The sequence below is a fragment of the Psammomys obesus genome, unplaced genomic scaffold (assembly GCF_907164565.1).
Source record: "Psammomys obesus unplaced genomic scaffold, mPsaObe1.curated_primary_1811, whole genome shotgun sequence".
Classification (NCBI taxonomy): Eukaryota; Metazoa; Chordata; class Mammalia; order Rodentia; family Muridae; genus Psammomys; species Psammomys obesus.
This window is the reverse complement of record NW_026596079.1, coordinates 17,216,161-17,236,426: the sequence shown is the minus strand read 5'-3', so window position 1 is coordinate 17,236,426 and position 20,266 is coordinate 17,216,161. Positions and strand designations below refer to the sequence as shown.

At 47.9% G+C, this 20,266-nt stretch overlaps 1 long non-coding RNA gene across 3 annotated transcripts; it reads left to right on the top strand.

The window, feature by feature from the left end:
- The first annotated feature begins 3,753 nt into the window (after positions 1-3,753).
- On the top strand, positions 3,754-8,171 carry LOC129690603 (uncharacterized). 3 transcript variants are annotated; one of them, XR_008722339.1, is made up of 3 exons: positions 4,002-4,082; positions 5,525-5,690; positions 5,874-8,171. It is a non-coding gene; the product is annotated as an uncharacterized LOC129690603 (long non-coding RNA). The 3 variants fall into 3 exon arrangements; XR_008722338.1 differs by lacking the exon at positions 4,002-4,082 and adding an exon at positions 3,754-3,827 and having other exon boundaries at positions 5,525-8,171; XR_008722337.1 differs by having other exon boundaries at positions 5,525-8,171.
- The last annotated feature ends 12,095 nt before the right edge of the window (positions 8,172-20,266 follow it).

Below are 20,266 nucleotides of genomic sequence, written 5' to 3'. Positions count from 1 at the left end.
CTCACTGCCAGCCTTTATTGTTATTTATTTTCTTGATTTCCACTGTTCTGGCTGGGGTGAGGCAATCCCCACATAGATTTTATTCTACACATGTCTCTGAAGGCATATGAAGTTAAGCATTTTTCATGTGCTTATTGGCCATTTGTACTTTCGGTTTTGAAGACTGTTCATTTCATTAGCCCACTTTTAGTTGGTTTGTTTGCTTTCTTGTCATTTGATTTTCTTTTTGTTGTTGTTGTTCTTTGCATACTGTAGATATTAATTCTCTGTCAGATATATAGCTGGTAAAGATTTTTCTCCCATTCTGTAGGCTGCCTTCTGGCTCAGTTGTTTTCATTCCAAGCCTCTTTTCTTTCTTACTTTCTTTCTTTCTTTCTTTCTATCTATCTATCTATCTATCTATCTATCTATCTATCTATCTATCTATCTTTATTTATATTTTGAGGCAGGATTTCTTTGTGTAGCATTGGCTGTCCTGGGCTTGCTTTGTAGACCAGGCTGGCCTTGAACTCACAGAGATCCACCTGCCTCTGCCTCCCCAGTGCTGGGATTACAGGTGTCTGCCACCATGCCCAAACTAAGCCTCATATCTAAACTCCCTAAGATGTGAGTTGGCGCCTGGTTGAACCTGGCTCAAGAGCCACGGTCCCTGAACCTGCTGCACCCGTGGCTCCCTCCGGCCTTTCAAGGATACATGTGCTTTGTCCTTCTCAGGGCTCCATGGAACAGCATGTAGCAGGACTCATTTTGTTCCTGGGTAGCACCGCTCTTGAACCCTGGAGACCGGCGTCCCGCAGTAAGTGGTGTGCTCTCCAGGTGGAGAGGAGAGCAAGGCTGTGCTGGCTGGTGGCCTCGCGTTCGCCTAACTGGTTGTTAGGGGTGTGCCGCCTTCATGAGAGCCTGGTTGGGTTTCCTGTGGGTTCCCACGGAGATCGGCCTTTCTGGGAGGGATCTGACACCGCCTTCTCTCACTGACCTGGTGACAAGTCCACTCACCCCTCTGGAGGCCTCAGTCATCAGTCTGACTGGGTTACTCAGGAGAAGTCAGAGCTCGTAATTCTTTCACTAATCCTTGCGTGGTGACACACTGCAGGCTGTTTTCTTAGCGCGAGGCAGGCCCAGGAGATCTCTGCTGACTGCAACAGGCCTCTGTGGTCTGCGACTGGCAACGGGGCTCCTCCTTCCTGGGAGCAGGGACACACAGAAACGCTGGGGTGAAGATCCAGGTCACCGAGAAACGCTCTCGTTCCCAAGGATTGCTGCAACGTTCCTATGAGCTTTTAGGTTTCCCACAGTTCTGGGGCTGAAGCCCACCGCTCCTGTGTTAGCAGCGCCGAACTCCCCGGCCTTTGCTTGGGGAGACTGAACTTGGCAATTCTAGCTTCTGGGGGCCTGCTATAGGGTCAACATGGCATGAGGCACTGGGCCTTCGGGCAAACCAAACTCTTAACATCAGAGGCCCCCTCCCCTGTGTACTTCTGAGCCAAATGCGCCTCCTTGAAAGATGGTCAAGGCCTTGCTGTCTTCCTCAATGATCCTCACTAACCAACCCTCAGGAACTGTCAGTGTATGCCAGATTGCTGGAAAGCAGGTCACAGAGAAACCAGTTGGCAGAGAAAGACTGGAAGCCCTTCCCCACCTAGCTGGCCACCTTCCCAGAAGGTACAGAGAGGTAGGGCTTCATGGCTTTAAGGCTGCCAATGAGCTTTCTAAACAGAGCGAAGGGGACAGAACACAGCACAACACCTACTCCCATATGGGAAGAATCCAAGAGGGATTTGATTCCAAGACACCTGTCATCCACAACTTTAGGTGTCTGAAAGGCCACGCAGCCCTCCATAATCCCTGTGGCCTCCCTGAAACCTCTCGTCAAGCCTTGATGCTTCCACTGAGCTGGCCTCTCACAGACGTTACATACGAAGCTTGCTTAGGAATGCTGCCCGAGCTGTGCATGGGGTTAGTCAGCACCAAATCCTCCGTGTTAGGATTTGTGTGGAGCCAGGAAACTAGCTGAGCACTCTCTCTCAGAACACCCGGCCATCTTGGAGCCTTGGCTGCTGCATCTACGTCAACTGTACACATTGAACAAAGGTAGAAGTCCATCTGCTTCAGACAGATGGGGAGCTGGGAAAGCCGGTCTCGGGTTCTAACAGGCAGCAGATTCGGGAGGGGTTAGGAGTGCTGTTAGCACCGTGTGGACCACTAATTGTGCCTGCCCGTTACCTTGTGACTCCACAAGGTCCCTGGGAACAGAGAGCTGGGTCACTCCTTGACCCAGGTAGAGCCCTGGGTATCGGTGCAAGATAATCAAGATGCAGTTAATTGAGGAAAGAGGCCACCCACTCGGTGGATGGCTGCTCTGACCTCTGTCACCTGAAAAAGCTCCCAGGTGGCTGAGAAGTTGCTAAAGGTCCCCCAAAAGAGGGACCTGACTTCTCCACTAGGGAGGAGGCACCTCCCATGAGATGCTTCCTTTTCTATTTCCTTGAAAACTCAGAAGAAACAAATGCAGGAAACACAATGAATGTGCAGTGATGAGTCCAGGCTGGGTGAAACTCCTTGTTACAACAGCATAGTAAAATATTGTATTTGGTTTTTGGAGACAGGGTCTCTCTGTGTAGTCCTGGCTGTCCTGGAACTCGCTTTGTAGACCAGGGTGGCCTCAAACTCAGAGAGCCACCTGCCTCTGCTGTGGGATTAATGGCATGCACCACCATGCTTGGCTCGTAAAATGATTTTTGATATTTTATTTAATGGAGGGAAAGGCCTCTGTTATGCTGGATCAGAATATCTCATACAGGGTAATTCATACAGAACAGAAATTTGGTTTTTGGCCAAGAGGTCAAAGATCAGGATGCTAATCGGTGTGACCTCTCTTGGGAGACTCTTCTCTGCTTCCAAGATGAAACCTTATCGCTCCATCCTCTGGGCACTGTTTTCTGGCACAGTGGACAGTGGAATGGCAGGTGGACCTAAGCTTCTTTTCTCCATCCCTTCTGTACTCACTCCAGGTGAGAGCGGATCCCTGATAACATAATCCTCACCTCTTAATGCGTTCTCATTGAGCCTGAGGTCTCAGTCTGTTACTCTGAGGAGGACACGTACAATCAAATCATAAAGGGGCAGTCAGAAGAGCAGGGCCCAGCAGACAGGGAACACGCCATTCTCGAAGGAGGCCACTGGTTGGTATAAGGAGAATATAATAATGACTGAGATTCTTTGTAGCACTTCTCACAGTTTGTTTGCCTAGATCTTGGATCAGGTTCCCTGACCTGTACTGGACAGCTGGGACAGTAGAAAGGATAGCGTGTCCATCTATGACCCTCAGCACTCTTTCAGCTTCTAGTCTTTTCTCCATGCAACCCCGAGACCACCATGTGAATGATCCTGGTTGACCTTGTAGGTGTTAAGGTGTCGCGCGCGGCCTTTGCCGATAAGGACGACGCAACAACCGAGGATTTCTTCAGCAGCAAGTTTATTGAACAGCTCTTTCTTGCAGATGGTGAAGGACCCAAACCCCGGGTTGTGCTCTGCTTAAATAGCCAGCAAGGCGACCTGTCCATCTGTAATTGGTGCTCTGTTCAAGTCTTCATAAGCATATGGCTGGCAATTGGAGTGCAGCCTAAACCCTCATTAGCATAAAGCTGCGCATGCGTAAACTGCAGGGCGGCGCAGGCAAGAAGCGCGAAAATGCTGGCAAGAAGAACCAGGAAGCAGGAAGCCGGCGCCATCTTGTAATGGCGGGAGCGGCTCCCGACATTAAGGGGGAGCATTGGCCTTGGAGTCATTGCTATCATCCAGCAACCTTCAGACTGAAGCAGAACCAGGTAACTGACCGGGGACACCGAGTGGGACAAGCTAAGCTCAGCAGGACTGCCCGGGTGAGCCCAGCCCATACCACTGACTCACAGAACTGTTAGCCAAGTGCATGCCTGCTGTTTAATCACCCACTAAGTTTGGGGACGGTTTTCTATACAACGTAAGCCTGATTGCTGCAGCTGCCGATTACCCTGAGGAAGGATTTGCAAACGAGAAGGACCAGCCCAGCGCTGTCCAACAGAAATGTAACCCGTCCCAGAAAGGTGTGTTCTTTCTTTCTTTCTTTCTTTCTTTCTTTCTTTCTTTCTTTCTTTCTTTCTTTCTTCCTTCCTTCCTTCCTTCCTTTCTTTCTTTCTTTCTTTCTTTCTTTCTTTCTTTCTTTCTTTTTTTTTTGAGGTAAGTTGTTATTTATTTATTTTTGTTTTGGTCTGTTCCCAACAGCTTCATCTTTTCTCAGCAAATTCTCAGTTTGAAACGAAAGATTTGTCAGGGTGCCACAAATTTACTCCAATTTTGAGATTTTAAACGCTCATCCTGAAGGAATATTTTCCAACATCTTCTAATATCCACTTCCTGAATTTACCACTTAGGTAATAATGTACATTTCTGAATATGAAACATTTCTTTTTTTAATTTTTATTAATTACACTTTATTCACTTTGTATCCCCCCCTGGAGCTCCCTCCCTCCTCCCCTCCCAGTCCTTCCCTCCCTCCCCCTTCCCCACAAATAGGTGTGTACTTTCTAAGTGACTAATACCACATTTTTTTTAAATAAAGAAATGAGGAAAATTAATTTTAATGATATATTTTATTCTATCCAATATATCCAAAATATTAACATTTCGTGAGGTGGGGCTGAAGAGATGGCTCAGTGGTCAAGAGCACTGGCTGCTCTTCCTGAGGACCCAGGTTCAATTCTCAGCACCTACAGAGCCGCTCACAACTGTCTGTAACTGGTGCATCCATCCGGCTCCCTCACACAGATATACATGTATGCCAAACACCAAATATGCACAACAATGAATATATTAAAAAAAAAAAAAAAAAAAACGAACGTGGACTCGCCTTAAACTCTAATAAAAAAGATTAAAAAAAATAGTTGTGAGGTGGTTTACACCCTTTCATTCATATTAGGGCTTTGAAATGCAGCATAAAAGTTTACACTTTTAACAACAGCTGGACTAAATACATTTCAAATGCTCTGGGGAGTCTTATTGAATGGCACACACTCAGACATCTGAATGTTTGCATTTCACTAATCAGTAACACTTCCCTTCAAATTTGGGGGCCAGTATTACTAATTTTTTATTGGGACTGAAAGGACATTGTTAATCAGTTTTCCATCATTGTTACAAAAATACTTGAGACAGTGAACTCATTAAGAAAAAAAGGTTTGTCTTGGCCCATAACTTTAGTCTCATTTTGGACCTGTGGTAAGGCAGCACATGGTGGCAGGAGAAGGGCAATGTCCTGAACACCTCCCACAAAGCCCTATTTCTGAATAGTTCTGTCATGCTCGAGTACCATGCCATCTACTGAGGGTTAAACTGGGCCTTTAGAGAATGTTCAAAAATCTAAACTACCATCAAACAAAAAGATACAACCCTCTGGATTGAAGGCATCTCATTCTAAGAAAAACACGCTGTTGTTGATCTCATTTGCTATAAATGAGAGAAAAAAAAAAAATCTGCTTTACCCCTGCAGGTTCTGTCCTGCGGCTCTTGGGATCATCAGGAAGAAGCTCCGAAGGTGTTGCTGACGGCTAGTTTCTTAGTTTCCCTTGCCTGAGCCGTGGAGTGCCCAGCTTGTTCCATCAACCGTTATTGTGGGAGTTTGAAATTTTAACACTTAAAGCCACATACTAAACAAGGTAGCCCCGGCTCCCTTCAGTGAGATGGCCTCACTCAATCAGTGATGGTTCGCCCAGACCACTTTCTCCCAGGCCAGGGAGAACTTATTCTCGGAGCTGAGATTTTAGAGTTTTTTTTTTTGTTTTGTTTTGTTTTGTTTTGTTTTGTTTTGTTTTGTTTTGTTTTTTTCCTCTTGCAATCAGACTCAATAGGACCTTGAAGCCTCGCTGGGCCTGAGCCAGATGGCCTCTGTACAGGAACTGTGCGGAAAGCAATCCCGCGTCTCAAGCCTTCAGATGTGAGCTGATATTGGAGTGGTTAGCAGTCTGGTTGGGAAGGGGAGGGGAGGGGCGGAGGGGTGGCGGTGTCTCGAGCCAACTACATATCTCAGGACTCATCAAACTCCTCAGCTACTCCATGGGCCACTTGGTAATGATAGTCAGCTTTCTCTCAACTCTCCAGTCTGAACTGAGTGACTGAGTCTCTAGGGTGGACGGGCATCGCCATGTCAAAACCTCCCTGTTGCATCGGGCCCAGACTGGAACCAGTGTCAGCATTATAAACTGTTACCCTCTCCATCTACAGATGAGCAAACTGAGCCCAAGAGGTGGGAAGCAAGCCAGCGCCGCAGCCCAGCCAAGGGCTCGGGTCTTCAGACCGCTTCAGCCTGTCCCTTACTCATTCAGACAAGAGGCAGTGAGGGTTCCCCGGGGTTACCAGTGGCTGTGGAACAGTGAGTGAAAACGGCCAAGCTCAGATTGAGTGAACGGAAAACAAGCATCAGGTCCTGGCAGAGAAAAAAGCAGCCCCGACACATCACGTGAAAAACTCTACGGATGCCCAAGGCGACTGTTCACTAGGTGGCTGTGGTTCAGGCACACAGGAGGCTTCTCGCTGCTGTGAAAGAGGAAGCAGCTTTCATTTGGCTCCGCCCACCAAGGCCCAGTTCTATCGGCGATTGGGGTCTCCTTGGCTCTGGGCCCGTTAGCCTCTGTGAGCAGGGTCTGTCCCTGGCCCGCAGAGCGACTTGGAATAAGGTGTACCTTCTGGGTGAGTTCCTGAGCCCCGGGGGTTCTTGGAGTATGTCACTGTTCCATGAAAATGCTAAGCCACAGTGAGGCGGGAGCAATTTCAGTAGGCGAGCGCTATTATTATCATGTTAATTACTATGCCAGGCAGTCCTCTAAATCCTTTGTAAACATCAACTCATTTAATTCTCAAGGTAGGTCTAGGAGATAAGCTCCGTTAAATGCCCCTCCTTCCTTTTCCTTTTCATCCTGTATTTTGGCATCGTTTCTCCCCTTCTCTTCAGTCAGCAAAGATGGACTGAGCCGGGTGTGAAGGTACACCTGTGACGTCAGCATTCAGGAGACAGAGGAGGCAGGAGGATCATGAGTTCGAGGCTAGCCTGGGTTACAGAATAAGACCTTAAAGACTGGGTGTGTAATATAGCTCAGTAATAGAGTGCTGGAGTAGGGGTCAGGGTCCTATCTACAAAGTCAGATGAGGACACATTAGGAAGTGGAGTAGCTGTCTGATGGCCCTGGGAGCTGGCGCACATGTTATTTCCGGCAGTAGCCCGTGACGTAGAAAGGTAACCTTTGGTTTTGAGAGCTGGGTTAACCAGCTGACCAGGCTAGTTCAGTTTGGGGACTCAGGAAAACTCTCTGGGTAAATGTCATGACTGGGCAAAGCTGGCATATTCTGGAAGAGGGGAGGGGCAAGGACCTGCTACAAAAGGCACTCTTAGGACGTGAGGGAGTTTGAGTCAGGGTCATCCAGCAGTGAAGTGGTTGTGGGGTTCCTTTGTACTTGAGGAGGCTTTATGTTTTGGCTAGTACTCTGGGAAATAGCCTTTGGCCCATGCCATTGAGCTGTCTGTCTCTTTCCTTTCTCTTGTGTTCCGCTGGGCTTGGCACCTATGCTTTCTGTACGTGAGTGCACTCAAGCCTGACAAGGGGCAAGATACACTCCTGTGTCCCCTTACCCTACACATGGAAGGTATTCAGAATATTAGGTATCCTGAATGCTGGAGAAAGGACATCTCACATTGTCTAGAAGCCCCTCCCCTGGGTGTGAGCTTCCAAACTTCCGCAGCAGCCCTGATCTCATCTCCCAGCTCCCAGTAACTCAGGCCCGTCCTGCTGTGAAAGCCACAATCAGCCCAGTGTTTCCTGAGAGAAGCTGGCAAAGAGTCCTGGGCAAGGCAGCGCAGCTCCACAGAGGCTCCAGCCCTCAGCCCTTCCGGAAGCATGAGTGCTCGGACCCGGTCCTGGCTGGGGTCAGGAGGCCGTTGCACGCAGGAACTAAAATGCTCAAAGCTCAAGCTTTGTAGTCATAAATGGCTACGGTTTTAAAACGCTGAATTTTGTAGCAAAAGCTTATGCAGTAATAACAGCAGGTTAGGGAGTATACAGCAACAGCATGATTAGCCTCTTCTGGACAGGATACCCGGGGTGACAGCAATTATTTTGCAAAAATAAAGACCAATAGAATCATGATACGATTGAGTTTGTTATCATTTTGCTGCCAACCCCCAAGTCCCCAACTCTCCAAAATCCCACCCAAGGCAAACCAGATAACCTAAACACCTACGTTCAGGTTTTAAATTGTTTTTTTTTTCTTTTCCTCTTTTATTTTTTATTTCCGAGACGCGGTATCACTGTCTCACTAGTCTCCTCTTTAAAAAGCATTTCCTTATTTATGGGGGGTAGGACAGGTGTGAATCACAGCACATGTGTGGAGGGCAGAGGACAGTTGGTTCCGTGGTAGTTGGTTCACTCTTTCTACCAAGTGGGTCCTGGGGATCAAACTAAAGCGGGCATGCCTGAGTGACATACCTTCCTTGAATGAGCCATTTTGCCAGGCCCTTGATTTTTTTTTTTTAAATGTGAGAACATAAATTAATTGTAACTTGATGATTCCAGTCACTTGTAAACTAAACTATGCAGTGGCAGGTTGCCAATTTCAGAGGCAGCTGAGGAAGGATATGGAATGGAGAGGAACTGAGGAGACAGATTATCTCAGCGGGGGAATCTGTGACTTGAATCCCATTGTCTTCTGTTGCCTCTTCTGAACCTTAACATGGGGTCAGCAAACACCACCAGAGAACACCCTTCTGCCTAGGCAAGCCTCATCCCGAGGCGCCTGGGCTCTCTCTGGAGTATGCCCTACTGGACCAGCACAACACCTGGTCGGGTCTTCGGTGAAGGGGCACCAAACCCGGTAGTTAGAAAGTCCTGAGGCCAAGGGCATTGCATTGTTCTCTGACAGCCCTAGCAGGAAAGTTTCCAAATGGGGGTGATGATGGTTCGCCTTAAGAGCCCAGGCCCAGTGCTGGAAACGGAGGCAGTGGGACGACTCAGGAAGCATTCACAGGGCACCCAGAGGGGAACGCCAGTGCCCACGTTAGATGGAAACATCCTGAGGTCAGGGAAGTTTCTCATTTTCAGCTTCTTCCTCTTTTCTGGAAGATTCTAATTTATGGTGAGGAGGGAGAACCAACCATTCTGTGCTCTATCTCTCTCTCTCTCTCTCTCTCTCTCACACACACACACAGCATTTCCTGTAATCTCTAAACTCTCTTCATCTTTACTCTGCCAATTATAAGCTAATTTTTAAAATCTATACTTCATAAATGTCTGTATGTATGTATGTATGTGTGTGTGTATGTATGCATGCATTATAGTTCTAGAGGGCAAACTCAGGGCCCTTACATGCTATGCAAATGTTTTACTACTGAACTACACTCCAAAACTTAGTTTTTTGAGATGGGGTCTCACCATACAGGACCTTCCCCTGCCTCAGCTTCTCAAGGGCTAGGATTCCAGTCAGGCGCCACCACCATGCCCAGCATAATGGCTGATCTTTCCGTAGGTCAGGCCTGTGCTGAAAGCCCCACATTCATTAGCTGAGGAAGTCCTCATAGCACATGTTTAACTGGGGGTTTAACTGCTCATTTCAAAGATGAGGAAACCGTTAAGTGGTTTTCCCAGAGTCACACAGCCTAGACCCAATTCAGCCAGGATCAAAACTCAAGCATTTCAGGTGGCAGAGCGCAAGTGTTACTATTTTTGCAGTGTAGGGGATTGGGCTCAGGGTCTCACATATGCTGGGCAAGCACTCCATTACTGAGATGTATCTCCAGTCTTTTTTTTTTTTTTAACCTCTTAAACATCTTGAAAAAGTATTTATTTTTTTATTATTTACTTATTTATTTATACTCTATGGATATGGGTACTTTGCCTGCATGTGTGTCTGTGCACCACATGTCCTGGAGCTACAGATGGTGTGAGCCTCTTCCTTTTGGATGCTGGGACTTGAGCTTGCGTCCTCTGGACAAGCAGTCAGTATTCTTAATTGCTAAGCCATCTCTCTAGCCCCACTGCTTCTTAAATTTACTAAGCTGCCTGGACTGCTCTTAAATATACTTGGTAGCTAAGGCAGGCCTTGACCTTGAGATCCTCCTGCCTCAGCCTCCTGAGTAGCTGGAATCACTAATCTCAAGTGCTTAAGATAGCCTTTCCTCTCCACAAGGAGAGCAACAGAACCAGAAAATTTGAACACAGGGGTCTTCCCAGAGACTCATACTCCAACTAAGTACCATGCATGGAGATAACCTAGAACCCCTGCACAGATGTAGTCCATGGCAGTTCAGTGTCCAAGTGGGTTCCAGAGTAATGGGAAGAGAGACTGTCTCTGATATAATCTGATTGGCCTGCTCTTTGATCACCTCCCCCTGAGGGGGGAGCAGCCTTACCAGACCACAGCAGATGACAATGCAGCCACTCCTGATGTGATCTGATAGACTAAGATCAGAAGGAAGGAGAGGGAGAGGGAAGATGGGATTAGGAGGGGAGGAGGGAGGGGCTTATGGGGGATACAAAGTGAATAAAGTATAATTAAAAAAAAAAAAGATAGCCTTTCCTCAACTTCAGAGGAGAAAAGAGAAGCTCAGAGAGGTTAGGACCTTGCCTGCACAGCCTGATTCATACTTGTGTTGGTCTGGCTGCAGGCCTCTTGTTCTTGCTCTCTGCTTGAACCTTTGCTTGCTCAGAGTCTTCCTGGCAGCATTCTGCCCCTTTACCCTTCTGTACTCCCAGCACCAGACTTGGAGTCTGAAAGTCAGATTGGCACTGTTCTTCAGGGTCATCATCCCGTGACCTTGGACAAATCAATCTCCAGTTGTAAACTGACACTTGGCTTGGCCCCTCCCCGCCGGGACCATCTGGTGATCAGATGAGTGAACTGTGGGCAGCTGGGGGGGTGTTTTGAGGGTTTCACAGCATCCCAGCCTATAATGGCTATCCTAAACCAGCGTGTGACCCGAGGGGCCTGGTTCTGGCACCTGGCTGAGTGCGGAGCTCCCTGCATGACTCCGAGTCACCACCCTCCATAAAGCGCAGAGGATGCCAGGATTTTGCAATCTGTGATTGCAGCAGGAAAGGTTTGAATGGCACTATTCTCTCGTCTTCCCCGCCCAGGTGCCAGCTCGGCCAGCCGGAGGTTGGCTGGAGGGGAAGGCTAGATATTTCCTTTCCCACCACCCAGACAGTGCCACTGGCAAGGACACTAGGATCTTGGATCTATCCCAAACGCCCCGGAAAGTACTCCTTTTCAGAGCCATGAGAGCGGGAAGCAGGAAGCCAAAGCCAGCCTCTGGGGAGTGAAGGGGGAGAAGCTGGGGCCCCGTGAAAGTCACACACACCTTCTCTGTGCTTGGTGCCGGCAGAGTGAGAGCTAGAATTTTACCCTACCACCTATGGGGGATGGGGGGGGGAAGAGTAGATTCAAGAAGACAACAGGAAGTACACACTGTAGCCAACGATGACCTTGAATTTATCCTCAGCCTCCAGAGTTCTGGAATTTGGTGCTAGTCAAACTTTCATTCAAATTAAGCAATCATTCTAACCATTGAGCTACATCTCCATTCCACTTTCTTGTTTATTTTTTGTTGGTGGTAGTGGTGCCGATTACCCTCGTCACCCTACCCCGCTAACCCCCAGACTGGGTAATCTTATTCCTGGCTGACCTTGAGCTCAAGTCAATCCTCCTGCCTCAGCCTCTCAAGCAATTGTTCTCAGGTGTGTGCTGCTTATGCCCATCTGTCCGCTTATGTCCATTTTTATGTAAATTTTACTTTACAGAAAATTTCCAGTAACTGTAAACTGCGGATCATTGTTGTCATTTTATTCTGCCCCTCTGGATGAGCCTCACATCGTCCTGAAAAAACATCTCTGCTACTCCAACCCATTCCCCTGACCTTGAACTTCAGCTACAGGGGGAGGCCACACCCTTTTGTCCACTGGGCAGTGATGTGAATTCAGTGTGAAAGAGACTAGAAGGACCTAGCCCAGAGCCTCCTGCAGAGGAAGCGGCCATCAATGGTGGCCTTTATGGTGGCTGGCCTTGGATGGGACTGAGAGGGAGTCAGAGCCTGGAACAGAGGGAGCCATTGTATTAAGGGGAGGGTGCTCCCTGGAGAGAGCAGTGAGAGTGCTCACCCCCCAGACCCTTGCTGGCCCTACTTCATTATTTGTAGTGGCGTTCACCCATCAGCCTGGGAGTAAGTGGAGGAGACTCTTCCAGGTCACAGTAGCTGCCAGACTTTCCCATGCCCTCGATTTGCTCCATACACTTTTCACCATCTTCCACTCTGTGAACTATTTTCTCATGAACACCTTTTGTGACATGGACTCAGAATACATAAGGGACTCTTTATTGTCATTGTTGAAGGTAATGGGGGGCGGTCCCTCCAGCAGTGCCCTGCTAGAGATGACAATCAAGTGCTCCTCATCCTGCGACCTCTTGATAGTTGCTACCATGGGAGAATTTACACCATGGAAATAGGCTAACCCTATAGCCCAGGACACGCTGCTGGAGCATTTACCAGCACAATCACTGTCCTCAAGGAATTGGAAATGGTGATTTGGTCAGGGATACCCCTGCTTAGGGCATCAGATTGGTTTCCAGTGCAGGAGACCAAGTATGAGAGAAGGGTTAGGAGGTTAGCACCCTCCATCCTAAGAAGAGGAGCTGGAACAAAAACTGGGGATTCTGGGAGCAGAAAGCCATCCAATAGTGTCCCCTTGGGTGTCTGGAGAAAGACAGAAGGGAAGCATGACAAGGGCGGAAAGAGCTGGATAAGAGGTGGTGATGCCGCGTGCTAACATCTGGTATGGTCCCTCCTCCAGAGACCTGACATACAGTCTGCCAAACTGAGTTCTGTCCCTGGCACTTACAGAAAAAAGCTAGACGTGGTGGTGACATCAGCAAAGCAGCAGTTCTCTGCTGAGATGGGTGGGGAGCAGGCAGGCCGGTGAGGCCAGGGCACGCAGCTCCGTAGAAACAAGAAAGCCCCTGCCTCCACAAAGCATAGTCTACTAACATAGGAAGGATCTAGGTGCAGTACTTCCTGGACAATCGTTAGCATCATGTGTGGCCACTCTCCTTATTTTAGCTGTTTGAACACAGGTGTCACAGTGTCTCATCCTGTGGTTTTACTAATTTGCATATGCTTATGCAAATTAGGTTGAGAATGGGTTTCTCTGTACCAAACACTGGCTGTCCTGGACTCACTTTGTAGACCAGGCTGGCCTCCAACTCACAGAGATCCCCTGGCCTCTGCCTCCCTGAGTGCTGGGATTACAGGCATGGGCCACCACGCCCAGCTTAATTCACATATATCAAAGGACTAATAACATTGTATATCTTTGAATGCACGTGTCATTTGCTTTAACTTCTTTCATGAAATATCTGTCCAGATATTTTGCCTTTTGTGTTTTCTAGATTTCATTTGATTTTGCTACAAGGTCTTCATAGATTAGGCTCCCTTCGTCTTTCCAGTGCCACCATGGCTTAATCTCTCACAGTTCTGGATCTGGAAATCACAGTCCAGATGTGGGCAGAGTAGTGCCTCTCGATGCCACATCCTTGGCTGCCTGATTGCTGAGAGTTGGCTACAGGAGAGAATGGTCTACTAGCCATTCAAACCAGAGTGGGCTCAGGGGGCATATTCCTGGCTCTTCAACATGCTGGGCTCATGGAGGGACATAGTGCCAAGATTGTAGTCCGAGGAAGCCATGTGATAGTGTTCTTTCCAGTGAGATAATGCGGATAGAAATGGAGACTGTTTAGTGGTAGCCTTTATCCCCAGGGGCTGCCTTTCAAACGGCAGTGGGTGTTTCAAACTGCAGAACCCTATCCCCACATGCTCTTCCTCAGAGAAGCAGATCTATAAGTTCCCTTTATAAATTAAATGCACTAAGAGACTGGCATTCGTACTAAAAAAAAAAAAAAAAAAAAATTGGGACACACCAGATGGGCTCAGTGCCCCAGCACTGAGGAGGTGGAGGTGGGAGGATCAGAAGTTCGAGTCATCTTCAGCTACATAGTGAGTTCGAGACCAGTCTGGGCTATAAGAGACCCAGTCTTAAAAAATCAAAATAGGGCTGAGGAGACAGCACCGTTAATAAAGTGCTTTCCTTTCAAGCATGGGGACCTGGGTCCAACACCCAGACCTCATGCACAAAGACAAATGTGGTGGTATGGATTTATAAGCCCTCCTGGGGAGATGAAGATAGGCTAGTCTCTGGGGCTCGACATTGGCCAGCTAGCATACCCTGACTGACAAGCTCTCTGCCGTGAGACATTTTGTCTCAGAAACTGTGGAGATAGCTCAGTAGATAAAGTCGCTTGCCACAAAATCTGATGACTTGAGTTTGATCTCCTGGACTGGCACGGAGGAGAGAGCCAACTCCTGAAAGTTGTTCTCTGACCTCCTCACACGAATATGCCTTGGCCTGTTTATGCACACACACAAATTCAAATGGGGCCAGTGAGATGGCTCAGAGTATCAAGGCACTTGCTGCCAAGCCTGAAGACCTGAGTTCAATCCCTGGAACCCACATAGTATAAGGAAAGAATAAACTCCCAAAACTTGACACACACACATACACACACACACAAAATAAATAAATAAATAAATACATTAGTTAATTAATTAAAACATAATAAATTTGTTTTAAAGCAACAGTTCCTAAGGAACAACACCTGAAAGAAGTTGACCTTCGGCCTCCACACACACGTGCGCACATACATGTGTATATCTGCATGCATACACATAAACAACAACAAAAAAACAGAACAACTGTGAGAATATGTAGTGAAAGTTACAAGTCATTTCCTTTCTAGAATGAATCATGTAACATAATTTGGATTTTGGTGGCAGGTAACATTCTATGGAGGAGCTACGACCACCGTATGTGCATTCTTAGCTGAGGGTCTGTGCAGAGTCTCACTCTGCCATTCAGCTGGACCCCGGATGTTTCTGAGACCTTGACCTGGACCCTCTGATGAAGTGCTGGAGCCATAGTGGAAGGAACCTGCGTCTCTAAATTCTGCCCACCAGGAATGGCTCCCTCCGAAGGACACAGGCTCAAGATGCATTCTTTTATCCTTGTGGCTGTTTGAAACACTCCCATAACCACATCCTTGAGATGACATTTCTCACAGGGGCAGAGGCAGCTTTGAGTCACCCTGGCTGACAGACCCTTCTTAATATCTGCTACATTTGCAGACGGATGCATAAGTCACTTTCTGATAAAGTGGCTTCCTGTGGCCGGCTCCTCTGGACGCAGTAATGTTTTCATTGATCTGCTGATGCGTACATCCTGCTGGGCCAGATGGAAGGCTGCGTCTAACAGCCAGATTCTCACCGGGTATCAAATTCCAGTAACAGCTTCAAGGCCAGCCACCTCTGACACTCGTACTGTCACTGAGGACAGCTTTTGGTTACAGAGGTAGGTCGTGAAGGCCTTCCAGTATGGCTGGACTCCTGCTCTTAGGAGTTCCTTGCTAACCGTGCTCTGTGTCCAACGTGATGCCTGGTGCAAAGTAGGAGTGCAATAAAGATGGACTAGATGACAAGTGATTCTGGCTTAAGCAAGATGGATGGCTTCAAAAATAGCTCACAGACCCCAGATCACATCACCGAGAGTTAGGTTCTCTCTCTCCTCTCTTCCCCTCTCTCATAAGAAACAGGGAAAAGAAACAGCCCATGGATGTATTTTTATATCTGCTTTTGACAGATGCTTTATGTGTCGAGATGACTCACCAGTGTGTTGGAGCAGCATCTAAGGTCTGAAATGGGGCCTCTCCAAATCCTGGAGCTGCTCAAGGGGCTACCAGGACCTGGATTCTGCCAGGACAAGACAAGGTGGCCGTGGTCGCAAGCCACATCACAGAAGAAGCTGGCTTCTCTCTGCTGACCGAGCTCTCTGGTTAGGAGAAGGTACCATCCACAGCAAAGGAGGGCCTATTCTAATCATTGCTATGACAACTGACAGAAGTGACTTAAATGGGAGGAGTTTATTTCAGCTCACAGTTTCAAGGGTAAGGTCCAGCCAGGCAGGGAAGTTGTGGTTGTTGGGAGCCACACCATCTGTGGTGGCGAGAGCTTGCAGCTGCTACTTGTTCAGATCTTGGTGGACTAGGAAGTAGCACCAAGGCCCTTCCCCAGTGACACCTTCCTGCTATCCAAGTCAGTTCCAAAGCTTCCAAACATCAGAGGGTCGAGTGTTCAAACATACAAGTGAGGACATTTCACGTTCAAACCATAACGGTGTAGACCAGTATCCTAGGACTTGTTAGACTTTCTGATGCTCCAGAAAGTTCTGGAGCTTTGTTCCAGGTGTTCATTGCTAGGCAACTAGCTACCCCCAAACTTGGGGAGGTTTGAGGAGATGACATGTAGGACCTATGGTGGGGTGAGGCTCTGGTCTCTTCTGAGGTGAGACCTTCCCTTCTGAGGCAGTTTCTCCTCTCTCCTTCCTGCTTCCTGGACTGGGTCAGTGGCAGAGGCAGGATGGGCCCAGCTGGAGTTGTCACCTGGAGAGCCTCCTGTGACCTTTGAGGGCCTGGTATTCTCAGGGCCTGTGGAGCTCTTACCTGTCTTCTTAGGGATGTAGGTAGGTCCCACTGTCCCGGTGAACAGGGATAATCTGTGTGGCTTCTGGTGACCCAGCCAGGGGGTTCTGAAAGCATGCTTTCCTTGGACTTCATTGGCCAACATAGTCACGAGGCAGCTAGATTCAAGGAGCTCTGTCTCTCAAAGGGAAAAGAAGCAGAATTGAGCAGTAGTCTAGGCTAGGGAGACAGAAGGAAGTCAGGGAAACCCTTTTCCCTAAGCCACTTTCTTCCCCCGTGGGCCTTCTTCAGTTGGGGTGCATCTGTCAGCCCTGACTTTTCTGCCGTTGAGAGCATCATACAGGAGGAGAGTTCTGGGAGGAGCCTTTCTGGAGAAGCAAAATCAAAGGTCTCGAAGGTCGGCTGCGACGGTGAGTGGCAGGTGTTCGACAGTTAGGAATAATAGGGACGATATCAGTCATGCCTCATGTGCCAAGGAGGGGATCACAAAGTGTGACAAACATGCTTGGCCTCTAGGCTCCTCTACCTGTTGTCTTGTATCACTCAGTGAAAGAATTATCTTGACTTGGTGACAGTATACACCTATAGTACCAGCTACAAGAGACATTAACTGGGTCTAGACGCATAAATGAGGCAAAGCATGGCTGGAAGACAGGTTTTTTGTTTTTTTTTTTTTTTTTTTTTGGTTTTTCGAGACAGGCTTTCTCTGTGTAGCCTTGGCTGTCCTGGACTCATGTTGTAGACCAAGCTGGCCTTGAACTCACAGAGATCTGCCTGCCTCTGCTTCCCAAGTGCTTGGGTTAAAGGCATGTGCCACCATGCCCGGCTTGAGAGAGAATTACTAGACTGAGCTACAGGGGGTCAGAAGTCCCATTCTGAATGCAAGAGGCACCATCCCATGGCTGTGTTTCTAGGCTGAGCGGAACAGAGAAATTAAGTCGACCCGAGCATTCGTCTCTCCTGTGCTGCCTGACTACAGATGCAAAGTGTCCAGTTGCCTCAGGCGCTTGCCCTCATGCTTTCCCTGACGGGATGGACTGTATACTCAGAGTATGAGGAAAATAAGCCCTTTCCTCCTAATGTTGCTTTTGCCAAGTATTTTGTTATAGAAATGAAAGTAATTCATACAGCAAGGCAAGGGGAAACTGAAGCAGGGGGTTACTTGAGCCCTGGAATTAAGGGCTAGGTGACAGAGTGAGACACTGTCAAATAAAATAATAATAATAATAATAATAATAATAATAATAATAATAATAATAAAACTAAAACAAGGAAGTCAGTGTTCTAACTGCCTTCAAAGCTCACCAAAGCCAGTGACTTTCATACTTTTCTCTCAGAATCTACAGTGTCTTTACAGAAGCATCATGGTCTAGCATATTGAATGGAAGGTAGAATGGGGGAGACCTAGGCTTTCACAGCAGCTTCTTGCTTCTTTCTTGAGGCACCACCATAAAACCAAAAGGACCAGGAAACCCAGTTTGAAAACCATCAGCTTGATATCTTCATCCAGGAATGAAGAAAGGACTAATCTAAATTTATCCCAAGAGTCAGTGGCAGAGCCAGGTGTTGAACCCAGGTCTGTTCTGACATCAACCTATGCCCTTTCCACTGGTAATAGAGAGAATACCTCCCATACAAAGGCACGGTCCGGTCCGGGTGACAGTGGTTTCCATCAGCATTGGCCACTTTATGCTGTGTTCTATCCCAGCCACTTTGCAGCTTGCAGGGGACCCTGGGGTGACAGCTTGCCAAGCCTATGCTAGGTCAAAAGAAATTTGCCATCTCAGGGGTGGGGAGGCTGGTCCTTGTCCAGGTGCTAAACGAGGAATAATGATGAAATGGAACTGAGAGCCAGGAGTCAGAGAGACTTCCCAAAAGAGACCTACAGCAGTGGGTCCCCCAAAACCAAAGCAAGGCAGGTGTACAGCAGTGTCCCTCCCCAGTTCCAGGAGTCTCAGCCTCTGCCTGGGGGATTCCCAGCCCAGCCACCCTAACAGTGCATCCAAAGACTGCACCAGCTGCAGGGAGAAAGTGATAGGCTGCCTGCATCCCTCCAAAGTCACCTCTTTGGCAGGTTCCTCCTCCTTTCCTGGTTAGATCATCCTCTCCTCTCTGTGCCCTAAGTTCTACTGTTTGTATTTCTGTGAATGCTGCCCTCCCCTCTTCATTCCTGTGGTACAGAGACTGTACTAACTGTAGACAAATCAAAAGGAAAAAAATACCCAAAGTAACAGGCAGCTCCAAGCATCAAGCCCCATGGGAAGGAGGGTCTTGGTAAAGTCCTGGGATCCTTCTAAGAGGGGCCCCTAGGTCCGGTAATCCACACATCCTTCCTCACGGAACAATGCAGGGAATACCCATGCAAAACCTTCTCTTGCCTTGCTACGCTAGATTTCAGGTATCCAGGACCCTAGAATTCTGTGTCTCAAAGAATGCCTAGAACCTGTTCCCACAAAGTAGGAGTCTGGTTTTGACTGTATGTATTTGAGGGAAGCGGTAGCTCAGATTGGCCCAGAGCCTGCTATGTAGCTGAGGATAACCTTGAACTCCAGATCCTTCTATCTCCCACATAGGGGAATTTTAGGTGTGCAGGTGTGTGTTACCTTGCCTGATCGTGACTAGATTTGTGTGTGTGCTGGGAACTGAACCCAGAGCCTTATGCATGGTAGGCAGACACTCTACCACTAAGCTATACAACCTCAACCAGGAGGTTTTGGTTTGAGTATTTGGTTTGTTTGTTTGTTTTGTTTTTTGAGACAGGATTTTTTTGTGTAGCCTTGGTTGTCCTGGACTTGTGTTGTAGACTAGGCTAGCCTTGAACTTACAGAGATCTGCCTGCCTCTGCCTCCCCAGTGCTGGGATTACAGGTGTACCCCATCACGCCCAGCTTTGTATTTTCTTTTTGAGAAAATATCTGGCCATCACAGAGCAGGCTGGATTTGTGCTTCTGCCTCGGCCTCCAGAGTGTTGTCATTATAAGATGAACCACCGCACTCAGCCATGGGACTCTTTCTCTGGCCTTAGGTGACCTGCTGTCACTACCACTGTATCCTGCTGGGCCAGTGGGAAGATGAGGAAGAGCCAATAGGCAATGGGGTATATGCAAATGGAGTTTGCACATGCCAGCTTTGGTATCCAGGGCCTGCCTCAGAGACCCTTGTTTGCTGAAGGCTGGAGCACAGGCAGTAAGAAAATTAGTCACAGATCAGAAGTCCCGCTTGTCCTCTTGTCCACCATCCACTCCCTACAACAGCCAGGGAAGGGCTGTGAAGATCTCTGCTCTCATCATAAAAGAAGTGTTTGGGCAGAATTCTTCTTCATTAGTTGGGCACACTCATAGTCCCACACTCATAGTCTCAGGAGCCTGAGGCTGGACGATCATGTGAGCCCAGAAGTTCAAGGCTAATCCAAACAATATAGTAAGACAAGGTCTCAAAACAAACAATTAAATTTTTCTTCATTTGGAGAGAGGAATGGTATATAAAGTAGGGGGAAAAAACAAAACAATAAAGCATGCCTGCCACCCAGGGTCTACATCTATCACGGCCACAGTCCAGATCCATGATGCTACAGGTTACTGAGCTTCTCTTAGCCTGTTCCTGAGGGCGGTCATATTTTCTAAGGTTCCTTTGCACTTCAAACAATTGGAAAGGGTCTGATACATGGTAGC